Source organism: Papio anubis, chromosome 16, assembly GCF_008728515.1.
Source record: "Papio anubis isolate 15944 chromosome 16, Panubis1.0, whole genome shotgun sequence".
Taxonomy (NCBI): domain Eukaryota; kingdom Metazoa; phylum Chordata; class Mammalia; order Primates; family Cercopithecidae; genus Papio; species Papio anubis.
In genome coordinates, this window is record NC_044991.1 from 17,132,895 (window position 1) to 17,144,969 (window position 12,075).

General features: G+C 45.5%; 1 protein-coding gene and 1 long non-coding RNA gene across 2 annotated transcripts in view; one reads left to right on the top strand and one right to left on the bottom strand.

Annotated features, from left to right (window-relative positions):
• The window catches only part of LARGE1 (LARGE xylosyl- and glucuronyltransferase 1), a 697,253-nt gene that overhangs the window by 299,576 nt on the left and 385,602 nt on the right, over positions 1 to 12,075 (top strand). The window lies entirely within an intron of this gene.
• On the bottom strand, positions 3,732 to 5,692 carry LOC108580726. Its single transcript, XR_001892243.3, has 2 exons — positions 5,606 to 5,692; positions 3,732 to 3,870 (listed from the first exon to the last, which is right to left on the bottom strand). It is a non-coding gene; the product is annotated as an uncharacterized LOC108580726 (long non-coding RNA).

Genomic DNA, 12,075 nt, shown 5'->3' on the forward strand with positions numbered 1-12,075 from the left:
AGGGACCTGCTCCTTTCTGTCTAGACATTTGTCTGCCTTTTGCCTCTATCAGTTCTCACCCCTTCCAGGTATGTATTTTTGAGATGTTAAGTGTAGAATCAATACAGGTTTTAAAGGCCTGGGCATTGGTACTTCCAGTAAGTCTGAAGAAAATAGCATGGGCAGGTGATATCTTTGAACAGGTAAAAGATCAATGGTACTTGGTCATACCCATAAATATTAAAACCAAAGGGAACTGCTTTTTATAGTGAAGATGTTAAGCTTCACATGGGCTATTGCATTTGAATGTCATCCCAACCTGGTGCAGTAGGTGCCATTATCCCCACAAACAGATGAGGAAACCAAGGCTCAGAGAGGTTGAATAGCTTGTTCAAGGTCACAGGTGAATCAGTCTCCAACCTGTGCTCTGCCAGCCCCTACAATCCATGCTGCTTTTACTGCATTAGAAGGTCTTTTGATTTTTCTTTCTTTTTTTTTTTTTTTTGAGACCGAGTCTTGCAGCACTTACCCAGGCTAGAGTGCAGTGGGGCGTGATCTCGGCTCACTGCAAGTTCCACCTCCTGGGCTCATGCCATTCTCCTGCCTCAGCCTCCCGAGTAGCTGGGACTACAGGCGCCCGCCACCATGCCTGGCTAATTTTTTTGTATTTTTTAGTAGAGACGGGGTTTCACTGTGTTAGCCAGGATGGTCTCGATCTCCTGACCTCGTAATCCGCCTGCCTTGGCCTTCGAAAGGGCTGGGATTACAGGCATGAGCCACCGCGCCTGGCCTTGATTTTTCTTGAAAGTTGCTCTGTTCTTCTTTTCTGGAAAGCTTTTCTGATACGGCACCGACTTGTCCTTGAGTCTTCCCATATCGTCAGAGGCACTTGGCCACTCTCAAATGAAAGACTTCCTGAAAAACCCTTATTTTGGCTGTGGCGATTTTCTGACACGAGTCCTATTAAATCTGTAAGTGCAACAGATTCACTGAGAATTCAAGTTGCTCTCACAGGCACTTTCTTTTCCTGAGATTACCATTGCATTGTAAACTGAATAATTAAAGATTATTTCAGCTCAAATGTCCTTGTATATTTTAATGAAAACAGGCCCTAGATTGCCTTGGAGGGACCGCGGCAATCCTGACAAAATAAGAAAGAGTGGCAGGAAGAAAGCAATGGTTTAATCATCTTTGCCTCTTTGTAGTACCATATTTATTGCATCTCAGCCTGGAACAAGGGAGCAGTTAAGGGAACCAGAGGCAGCAGGAGCGTTGCTCATTAAGAGTGAAGTCTGCAGGCTCTGCTGGAGAGGAAGCATACACTTGCTTCCTTCTCTGGTGTAGAATTGTGGTCTGGTCTGTCTGTGGACCACACTTGATGTCTGAAGCAATATCTGGGTGGCAGTAACCCAGGCATACTATGTGGGACCACTTTGTGTTAAGATGCGTACCCAAGCCGGCCTGTCCAGGCAGAAGCTTTTCCTAACAGGCCTCAGGCAATGCTCGCAAATGTATTTATAACTGGTAGCTGGCATAAAAGACTATTTTAGATGTTATACAAATATAAAACTGAATCGCCTTGAATCATATATTGAGAAAATTATTCCTCTGAATGAGTTTTTATTATCTGCAGTTGGTGAAATTCTCTTTGGTGTAAATATGTCCTTAACATCTGTCTAACTCTTGCTAATCTCCCTTTGAACAAAAGAGAATAGGATGTAGACTCACAGGCTTTGGCTGATTTTGGAATTTTCTGGGCTCTGTCATTAACACTATTTCTTACCTTCCTGAGTTAGGAACCAAATGTGAAATGAGGCTCAGAAGTCACACATATGAAGAATGAAATAGTCTCCTTTATTGCTGTTAGTCTTGAATATAGGATGTTCTTTCAACTGTGGCCACAAATAGGGCTCTCACTTATGTCTCCATGAATTGGACTTACGTCCCGGTCAGAGGCCAACCTGGACAATTGCAGGGTTTCCCATGTGGGCACACCATTTACTGCTTAGCACATCCCCCTAGGGAAGGAAGCCCAGAAACAGAAGCCGAGCAGACCTCCTTCCCTCTCCCAAATACGCAGGTCAGACCCACATTCCAATATTTACTTATTCCTGTGAGATGAATAAGTAAATAAGATAAAATGTGCTCTTTAAAAGTTTACAATTTAGTGGTTGTTTAGTAAATTCACAGAATTGTGCAACTATCCTCAGTATTTAATATCAGAGCATTTTTATAACCTTAAAAAGAAATCCCCAGCCCCACTACTACTCATTTCCTCCTCTTCCCATCTCATGCCAACCACTAATCTGCTTTCTGTCTTTTTGGATTTGCCTGTTCTGGACATTTCATGGAAGTGAAATCATACAATATTTAGTCTTTTGGACTGGCTTTTTTCATTTGGCAGAATGTTGTCAAAGTTTATCCCTGATGTAGCATGTATCAGTTCTTCAGTTATTTCAATTATCCAGAAATAGTCCATTGTATGGATATACCCCATTGCTTTATCCATTTATCAACTGATGGCCATTTCAGTGCCCCCCCCCCCCCCCCCGCCTTTTGTTTATTTTATTTTATTTTATTTTATTTTATTTTATTTTATTTTATTTTATTTTTTTGAGGCGGAGTCTTGCTCTGTCGCCCAGGCGGGAGTGCAGTGGCCAGATCTCAGCTCACTGCAAGCTCCGCCTCCTGGGTTTACGCCATTCTCCTGCCTCAGCCTCCCGAGTAGCTGGGACTACAGGCGCCCGCCACCTCGCCCGGCTAGTTTTTTGTATTTTTAGTAGAGACGGGGTTTCACCCTGTTAGCCAGGATGGTCTTGATCTCCTGACCTCGTGATCCGACCGTCTCGGCCTCCCAAAGTGCTGGGATTACAGGCTTGAGCCACCGCGCCCGGCCTATTTTATTTTATTTGAGACAGAGTCTTGCTTTGTTGCCCAGGCTGGAGCGCAATGGCGCGATCTCGGCTCACTGCAACCTCTGCTTCTTGGGTTCAAGCAGTCTTCCTGCCTCAGTCTCCCAAGTAGCTTGGATTATAGGTGCCCACCACTATGCCCAGCTAATTTTTTTTTTTTTTTTTTTTTTAAATTTTTGGGAGAGACAGGGTTTTGCCATGTTGGTCAGCCTGGTCTTGAACTCCTGACCTCAGGTGATCCACCCGCCTCCGCCTCCCAGAGTGCTGGGATTACAGGCATGAGCCACAGTGCCCGGCCATCCACTTCTTGACTATTATGAACAATTTTGCTAAGAATGTTCTGTATAAGCTTTTGTGTTGACATCTGTTTTCATATTTTTATAGATATTTTTATTTTTATGCTCCACTTTTTGAGAAATTGCCAAACTGTTTCTCCAAGCAGCTGCTTCATTTTACAGTTCCACCGGTAACCATTGAGGGTTCCAATATCTCCAAATTCTTAATCACCGTTTGTTATATATCTTTTTTATTTTTGCCATTCTAGTGGGTAAGTAGCTTATTGTGGTTTTGATTTGCTTTTTCCTAATGATTAATGATGTTGAGTGTCTTTTCGTGTGCTTGTTGGCCATTTGTATATCTTCTTTGAGAAAAGGTTATTTAAATCCTTTGCTCAATTTTTATTGGCTTACTTGTCCTTTTATTGTTTGAGCTGTACAGTATCTTTATATATTATGGATACAAGTTGCTTATCAAATATGTGCTTGAAAATATTATCTCCCACTCTGGTAGTTCTTTTTTACTTTCTTGATCATGTCCTGTGAAGCACAAAATTTCTTCCTCTTTTTTTTGTCTTAACACTAATTTATTTCATATGGTTTCGAAGTTGGGGAAGTCTGAGATCAGGGTGCTGGTCTGAGATCAGATTCTGGTAGGGACGGACCCCCTTCCTGGTTTGCGGATGGCCACCTTCTTGCTGTGTCTTCACATGGCAGACAGCAGAAAGAGAGAAAGCGTTTTTTAAAAATTGTTTCAGTGAAATCTGTTTTTTTTTCTTTCATGGTTTGCGCTTCAGGTATCATATCTAAGAAACAATTACCTAACCCAATGTTAAAAGATTTGCTCCTACATTTTTTTCTAAGTGCCTCTGTACCTAACTTCTAGGTAATTGTGTCAGGCTGTGGGCATTTGAATCTCTTTGGCACTTGTGTCAATCTGAGGGCATTTGGATCTTTTTGGTAATTATTCATGTGTTTATTTATTCATTCTTTCCTTAAACAATCACTGAGTGTTTCTACCTGTAAGGGGCTGTAAAAAAGAAAAAATCTAGGGATAAGATTATTAACAAAATAAGGCACCCATGCTCTAAGATTCCATCTAGCAGGGAACAAAGAAGTAAATAGTAGATTATTTCAAAGACCTGAACTAAGCTTTGAGCACAGACTCAGTTGGAGCCACTAAGAAGGGCATCTGACGCCATGAAAGGGCCTCCTCAGAGCCTTGGTGTCTAACTTGAGAACAGAAGGCCAGACACAGTTAGCGGGGTGAAGTGTAGATGGTCCAGGAAAAGGCGACAGCATGGGCACAAGCCTGCCTGGAGAGCATGCTCAACCCTGGAACTGCACCCGAGACCAGCTAGATGCTCTCTAAGCACTGGGGTTGTAGAGAGAGTAAACAAGAGAGGAGGTAGTTTGTGAAGCTGGAGAAGCTCTGTCTTCCACAGCTGACAGTCTCTTGGAGGGTAGGAGATAGTCTCGGAGGTTAACATGGAGATTTCTAGTAGTAATAAATGCTAGGAAGAAATCTGACGGGATAGTGGGATGGAGAGTGATGGGGGAGATGGGGCTGTGTTGGATGGGGTGGTCGTGGAAGGTTTCCCTGGGAATGTGACTCTTGACTTTATTCCTGCAGGAGGAGCAGGAGCTGGTCACAGGTAAAACTGAGGGAGAAATGGCTGGAGTGCAGGGTTTAAGGAAGGGGTGTGAAGACATGAGTTTTGAGGCACAGATAGGGTGAGATCGCTGAAGGTCTTGTTTGCTGCATGCAAGAGGCTGGGGCTTATATATTGTACAGTGAGCAGGGGGTTGTGTGATTACGTTAGAGCGAGCATATGGCTTAGGGGCTAGAGGATATATCAGAGAGAGTAAGAGAGTCAGAAGAACAGTGAATATATTCATGAGAAAAAAGAGTGAATATATTCATGAGGTATCCCCAAGGTTGGATAGGATAATGAAGCTAACATTTACTCACTTCCTGCCAGTCCTAGTTCTAAGTGCTGCATATGTTTTAGCTCAGTCGATCTGACAATAACTATAAGGTAGGAGCTATTGTGATCAAGCCCATTTTGAAGATTTGGAAACTGAGACTCAGAGGTGAAGAAGCTTTCCCAAGTTTGAACATTTGTTCATGACAGAACCAAGTTAAGAAAAAAACAAGCAGTTGTGCTTTCAAGACCCAGCTCCTAACCATTAAGCTAAGCTGCCTTTCAGGGCTTGAGGTTGATTGGGTGTGGGGCATATAGCTGCGGAGGGGGCCCCAGGCGTGCCCCCATTTCTAGCTTATGAGGCTGGGTGAATGGGGCACCTTTAAGCCAGGCAGGAAATTCAAGGGGAAACCTGCGTAAGGTACCAAGAGAGGGAAAACTGATTTCTGTTTTGGACATTGAGGAAGCCACTCATCCACTCAGTTCTGCATAATAAACACAGGCCCGTGCTTACTGTATCAGGCGGTGTTCTGGGAGCTAGGATGCAGCAGTAAATGCAAGACCCAGCCTCTGTCCTCAAGGAGTTTCCATTCGAAAGAAGAGACAGGTCCCAGACAAACGCTCCACAAATCATTGGAAACTTGGTGGGTAGTAGCATTGAAACGAGGGGCTTCTTCATTCCCAGGGACCTGTGGGATGTGGAAGTGGGGCCCTCTGGTTGGCAGTCAGATTTACAGGTTAAAGCTCCAGGGAACTATTTCGGCTCGCACAGAAGCTCCAGGAGAGGTGGTCTGGGCGGTATTTCCAGGTGCTTGTGCCACGGCTCGGTGAGCCTAAAAGAAAAAGGCCACTGTCAGGAACTGCAGTCTGGGCCCAGATTCTTATCATGGTACCCAAAGTGGAATGTTAATGGAACCCCTCAAGCATGCTGTCCGATAGGCGTCAGACACAGGCTGCTGGTAGCCCGCCTTTGATTGCTGAGACAGTGTCACCAAACTGCCTAGGTCTTGGTGTTCACCTGGGCTGAGGGGCTCATGTGGTTTCTGATTAAGCATTTTCATATTGTCAGGGAAGCTAATGAGACACTCTATTCCCTTTGACAATGCAGACACCTACTATTGCCGTAAAGGTGAGGCTGAGGCTTCTTTCTGGATTTACTCAGCCTTCTAGAGAGATGCTTTCAATAGACCAGAGGCAGAAGAAGATGGAAGCAGGAAGCCCCATCCTAATGTGTGCAGCATCTTTCTCTAAGGGCTTGCTCCTCTTACCCCACACTGGTCCAACTTCTGCTCTGTAACCGGGTTAAAACTTCCCAGATTTATAACTTCGATTTGCTACCTGCCGAGCCTCCAAACCTTGTCTGGCTGTTTCTCTGAGAGAATGCAATTTGCAGTTCTTAGGAACTCACACATTCTAGCCCAGTCTGTCCTGAAGACGTGGTCTCTCTTTTTTTCTCTTTATGCTCCCTATTTCTGGCATGAAGCAGGTGTCCAGTAAATGTTGTTGTATGATCCACCCAAATACGACTATTGTTCTTTCACAGACCTGCTCTGTACTTTGCCACCTTTGTTCCTTTCTTGTTCTATCAGAGTCGTCCCTTGGTATACAGCGGGGATTGGTTCCAGGAAACCCACGTATCCAGAATCTGCACATATTCAAGTCCTGTAGTCAGCCCTGTGGTACCTACCTCTGTTAGACCGTTCTTGTGTAAAGAAATACCTGAGGCTGGGTGTGGTAGCTCACTCCTGTAATCCCAGCACTTTGGTGGATCTTGAGGTCAAGAGTTCAAGACCAGCCTGGCCAACATGGTGAAATCCCATCTCTACTAAAAATACAAAAACTAGCTGGGTGTGGTGGCAGGCATCTGTATTCCCAGTTACATGGGAAGCTGAGGCAGGAGAATAACTTGAACCCAGGAGGCAGAGGTTGCAGTGAGCCAAGACCGTGCCACTGCACTCCAGCCTGGGCAATAAGAGCGAAGCTCTGTTTCTGCGGGGGCTGGGGGGAGGTGCTTGATACTGGGCAATTTAGAAAGAAAAGAGATTTAATTGGCTCACAGTTCTGCAGACTGCACAAGCATGGTGCTAGCATCTGCTCAGCCTCTGGCAAGGCCTCAGGGAGCATTTACTTATGTCAGGAGGGTGGAGAGGAGCAGACACATCACATGGTGAAAGTAGGAGCAAGAGGGAGGGTGGGAGGTGCCACACTCTTTTAAACAGCCAGCTCACGTGAGAACTCACTCGGTATTGTGAGGACAGCACCAAGCCATTAGGGATCCGTCCCCATAACCCAGACATCTTCCACCAGGCTCCACCTTCAACGCTGGGGATTACATTTCAACATGAGATATGAGTGGGGGAAAATATCTAAACTATATCCTTCAGCTCCTGGCCCCCCAAATGTCATGTCCTTCTCACTTTTCAAAATACAATCACTGTTTCTCAATAGCCTCCCAAAGTCTTATTCCATTCTTAACTCAAAAGTCCCAAGTTCAAAGTCCCATCTAGAGATGAGTTCCTTTTACCTATGAAACTGTAAAATAAAAAACGCAGTATTTATTTCCAAGATACAATGGTGGTACAGGCATGAAGTCAATACTCTTATTCCAAAAAGGAGAAACTGGCCAAAAGAAAGGTGCTACAGGCCCCCACACAAGTCTGCAACCCAGCAGGGCAGTCATTAAATCTTAAAGCTCCAAAATAATTCTTGACTCCATGTCCCATATCTAGGGCACACTGGTGCAATGGGCAGGCTCCCAAAGCCTTGGGCAGGTACACTCCTGTGGCTTTGCAGTGCATAGCCCCTGCAGCTGCTCTCATGGGTTGGAGATGAGTGCCTGTGGCTTTTCCAGGCACAAGGTGCACATTGCCAGTGGATCTACCATTCTAGAACGTGGACGATAGTAGCCCCCTTCCCACAGCTCCACTAGGCAGTGTCCCAGAGGGGACTTTGTGTGGGGTCTCCAACCCCACATATACCCTAAGCACTGCCCTAATAGAACGTCTCTGGTGGGCTCTGCCCCTGTAGCAGGGTTCTGCAGGAGCACCCAGGCTTTCTTATGCATTCTCTGAAATCTGGTAGAGACTGCCAAGCCTCCTTCCCTCTTGCGCCCTGCATCCTGACAGGCTTAACACCCCGTGGAAGTTGCCAAGGTTTATAGCTTGCACTCTCTGAAGCTGCAGCCTGAGCTGTATCTTGGGCCCTTTGGGCTGAGGCTGGAACTGGAGGGGCCACGATGCAGAGCAGCCTTTTAGGGTGGTGCAGGGCAATGGTGTCCTGGCCCAGGAAACCATTCTTTCCTCCTGGGACTCTGGACTTGTGATGGGAGGGGCAGCCTGGAAGACTTTTGAAATTGTCTTCAGGGCCTTTTTCCCATTGTCTTGGCTGTCAGTACCTTGCCCCTTTTTAGTTATGCCAAATATCTCTAGCAAGTTGTGGGTTCTTCTCCCCACAACTCCACCACCATCCTAAAAAGCCTTTTCTTTCTTTTCCACATGGTTGGGCTACAAAATTTCCAAATTTTTACACCCTGCTTCCCTCTTTAAGTTCCAACTTTTAGATTATTTCTTTTCTCCTCCATCTGGACACTTTGCTGCTTAGAAATTTCCTCTGCCAGATACCCTAGGTTGTCCCTCTTAAGTTAAAACTTCCACAGATCTCTAGGGCATGGACACAATACAGTCAAGTTCTTTGCTATAGCATATCAAGGGCGACCTTTAGTCAAATTCCCAGTAAGTTCCTCATTCCCATCTGAGAACTTGTCAGCCTGGACTTCACTGTCCTTGTCACTATCTGCATTTTGACCACAACCATTAAACCAGTCTATAAGAAGTTCCAGACTTTCCCTCATCTTCCTGTCTTCTCCTAAACCCTCCAAACTCTTTTAGCCCCTGTATGTTACCCAGATCCAGAGTTGCTTCCATATTTTCATATATGTTTATAGCAGTATCTCACTCCTGGTACCAATTTTTCTGTGTTATTCTGTTCTTGCGTTGCTATAAACACCTGTGACTGGATAATTTATAAACAAAAATGGTTTAATTGGCTTATGATTCTGCAGGCTGTACAAGCATGGCACCAGCATCTCCTTGGCTTCTAGGGACACCTCAAGGAGTGTTTACTTATGGCAGAAGGTGAAGCAGGAACAGGCACATCACATGCAAGAGGAGAGTGGGAGCAAGAGAAAGTGTGGGGAGGTGCCACACTCTTTTTTTAGACAACCAGATCTTGAGAAAATTCACACCATGAGGACAGCATCAAGCCTCGAGGGATCCGCTGCCATGACCCAGACACTAACCATCAGGCCCCACCTCCAACATTGGGGATTACGTTTCAACATGAGATTTGGATGGGGAAAAATACCCAAACTATATCACTGCCTGTGGGAAAAATCAGCCCTCCGTATACTTGGGTTTCCCATTCCAGGTTTTGTTGAAAAAAATCCATATGTAAGTGGACTCGTACAGTTCAACCCTGTGTTGCTCAAGGGTTACCTGTACTTCCTGCTTGAATACCTCCCTCTCTCCTCCTCCTTTACCCATTTAGAGCTCCAGTTTACTTGCCACATAGTTCATGGAAACCTCCCAGATTCTTCACTACCAAAATATCATCTCTCGCTCTCACCGCCACATAGCTTTTGTGCTCCTCCTTGTAGAATCGTCATGTACAGTTGTGCAGGTTGTGCTCCGTCTAATTCTAAGAGCATCCTGCACGTTATTACCCGTTAGTCTTTGCGGAAGGCTCCCTGGGAAGTGGACCATTCTCAAGCTCTGTAGTTGTGTGTGGCAGCCCAGCACAGTGGCGAATCCATGTTCTGATGTGTGTGGACTTTTTTTGTATTCTGTCTTCCTCTGACTTTCCAAGATTGCAAGCTGCCTGAAGAGAACGCTCGTAGCTCATTCATCACCTATATCCCTGTTGTAACTTATATGTAGTTATTGCTTAATAGCTCTTTGTTGGATATTTATTCATTCAGCCCGTTTTTTGTCTGTGCTTGGAAGAACTAATTGAAAATACTTCATCGAACAGTCGATGCAAAAGTAGTAGAGGAAAAAAAAGCAGTATCAGAAGTTAATATTGATAATAGATAACCTGTATTGAAATCTTACCATATATCAGGTAGTACTTTACTAAGCACCTTATGTTTATTATGTCACTTTATCCTCACAATTATCCAATATAATATTCCTTGCTTCCTATTCTCTCTCCTGCTTTGAAGATGAGGAAATTGAGGCCTTGAGAGATGAAGTGACTTGCTTACAGTCGCTCAGCAGGTACTGTAGCCGGGATGCCAAGCCAGGCATTCTGGAACACAGCCCAAACTCCTAACTCTTGATACGGAGTGTGCCATCAACTTTTTCTGCCCTCCTATGATGGTGGTTACAGTGATGGCAGAAGGAGAGGCACTGGCTTTTTGTTGTTGTTACAAGAGTATCTACGGAGGACCCATGATTCACCAGGCTCTTTGCTGGATACTGTGGATGGAGATGAAAAGATGGTTTCTGTCCCCCGTGATCTCACAATAGGGACAGGGAGCCAGCGGTTTGAATCCGTATCATAATGCCTTCCTGCAGATGGCAGGCGAGCTTTTCACACAAGGTGCAGAGTTAGCAGGAGAAAGAGACAAGGAAGGGCTCAAAGAAGGTTTCCAGGAGGAGGTGACTTACACAGGGAATTTTGAAGAATGAACAGGAATTCATGGGGCTTCCAAGCAGGGAAGGGCATTCCATGGAGAGGGAACAGAAAGATACAGAAATGTGGCAAGTATGATGCGTTAGAGCAAATATAAGAAGCTTGGTCCTTTTATTATTGTCACCCCCTGGCTCAAATTAAGCCACGGTAGGTGAACATGCAACTTGACCATGATATAGGCTTACCTTTATCCATTCTCCATTAATAAGACTCTATTATGGCAACTATGGCCTTGGGAGACAGTCATGGAAACGGTGAGGGCCAAATGGACCATCTATATCCCAGTGACTTTGTCCTACTGCCTCTGACTTGGCCCTCAGGTAAGCCACTGGCCAATGGGCAAACACAGCATTGTCCCTTCATGCCACCAAACATCACCACGGCCCAGTGGCAGCTTCTTATAGGGCGTTTAGGGAAGCTCTAAGGAAGATATGCCCCTTTCCACTGAGCGTGGTGAGCGTGGATAATTTTACGGGAAAGTTGCAGTCTTTAGGCAGTGGGTCCCATGGGGAAATTCTGCAGTGCTGACTGCTTTTGGATTCGTTTATTCGGTTTATTACCCTCAGACACCTGTCACGTGTATGGCGGGTTGACTTTCTTCAGGTCTAGACCCACCCATTCAGCAACAGCACTGGCTTTGCCACCCCCACCTTCATCTTGGTGTGCCCAATCCCAGACTCACTGTCCTCCTCCACAGTGACTTTCTCGTCGTATCCCTGGTCCTGGAGCCGTTGCCACCCACCCGGGAACCCCAGTGTTGCCTTCTGCTCCTCCTTCTCTTTTTTTCTCATATCTAAGGTCTGTTCTTTTGAAATCCTCTAGATCCAGCTTCGTTGTCGCTCTTCCTGGCATAGACACTGGTTTGGGGTGTTTTTTTTTTTTTTTTTTTTTTTCCTTTGAGACAGAGTTTCTCCCAGGCTGGAGCACAATGGCGCGATTTCCGCTCACTGCAACCTCTGCCTCCTGGGTTCAAGTGATTTTCCTGCCTCAGCCTCCCAAGTAGCTGGGATTACAGGCATGCACCACCACGTCTGGCTAACTTTGTATTTTCAGTAGAGATGGGGTTTCTCCATGTTGGTCAGGCTGGTCTCAAACTCCTGACCTCAGGTGACCCACCTGCCTCAGCCTCCCAAAGTGCTGGGATTACAGGTATGAGCCACGGTACCTGGCCAACACTGTTTCAATCAGATTCTCATTTCACACCCCCGAAGTCTAATGATCTCCTAAATGACATGTCTACATCTGTTCCTCTCATCTGTCCACAACTCACCACCCATCTGTCCATTCAGTTCA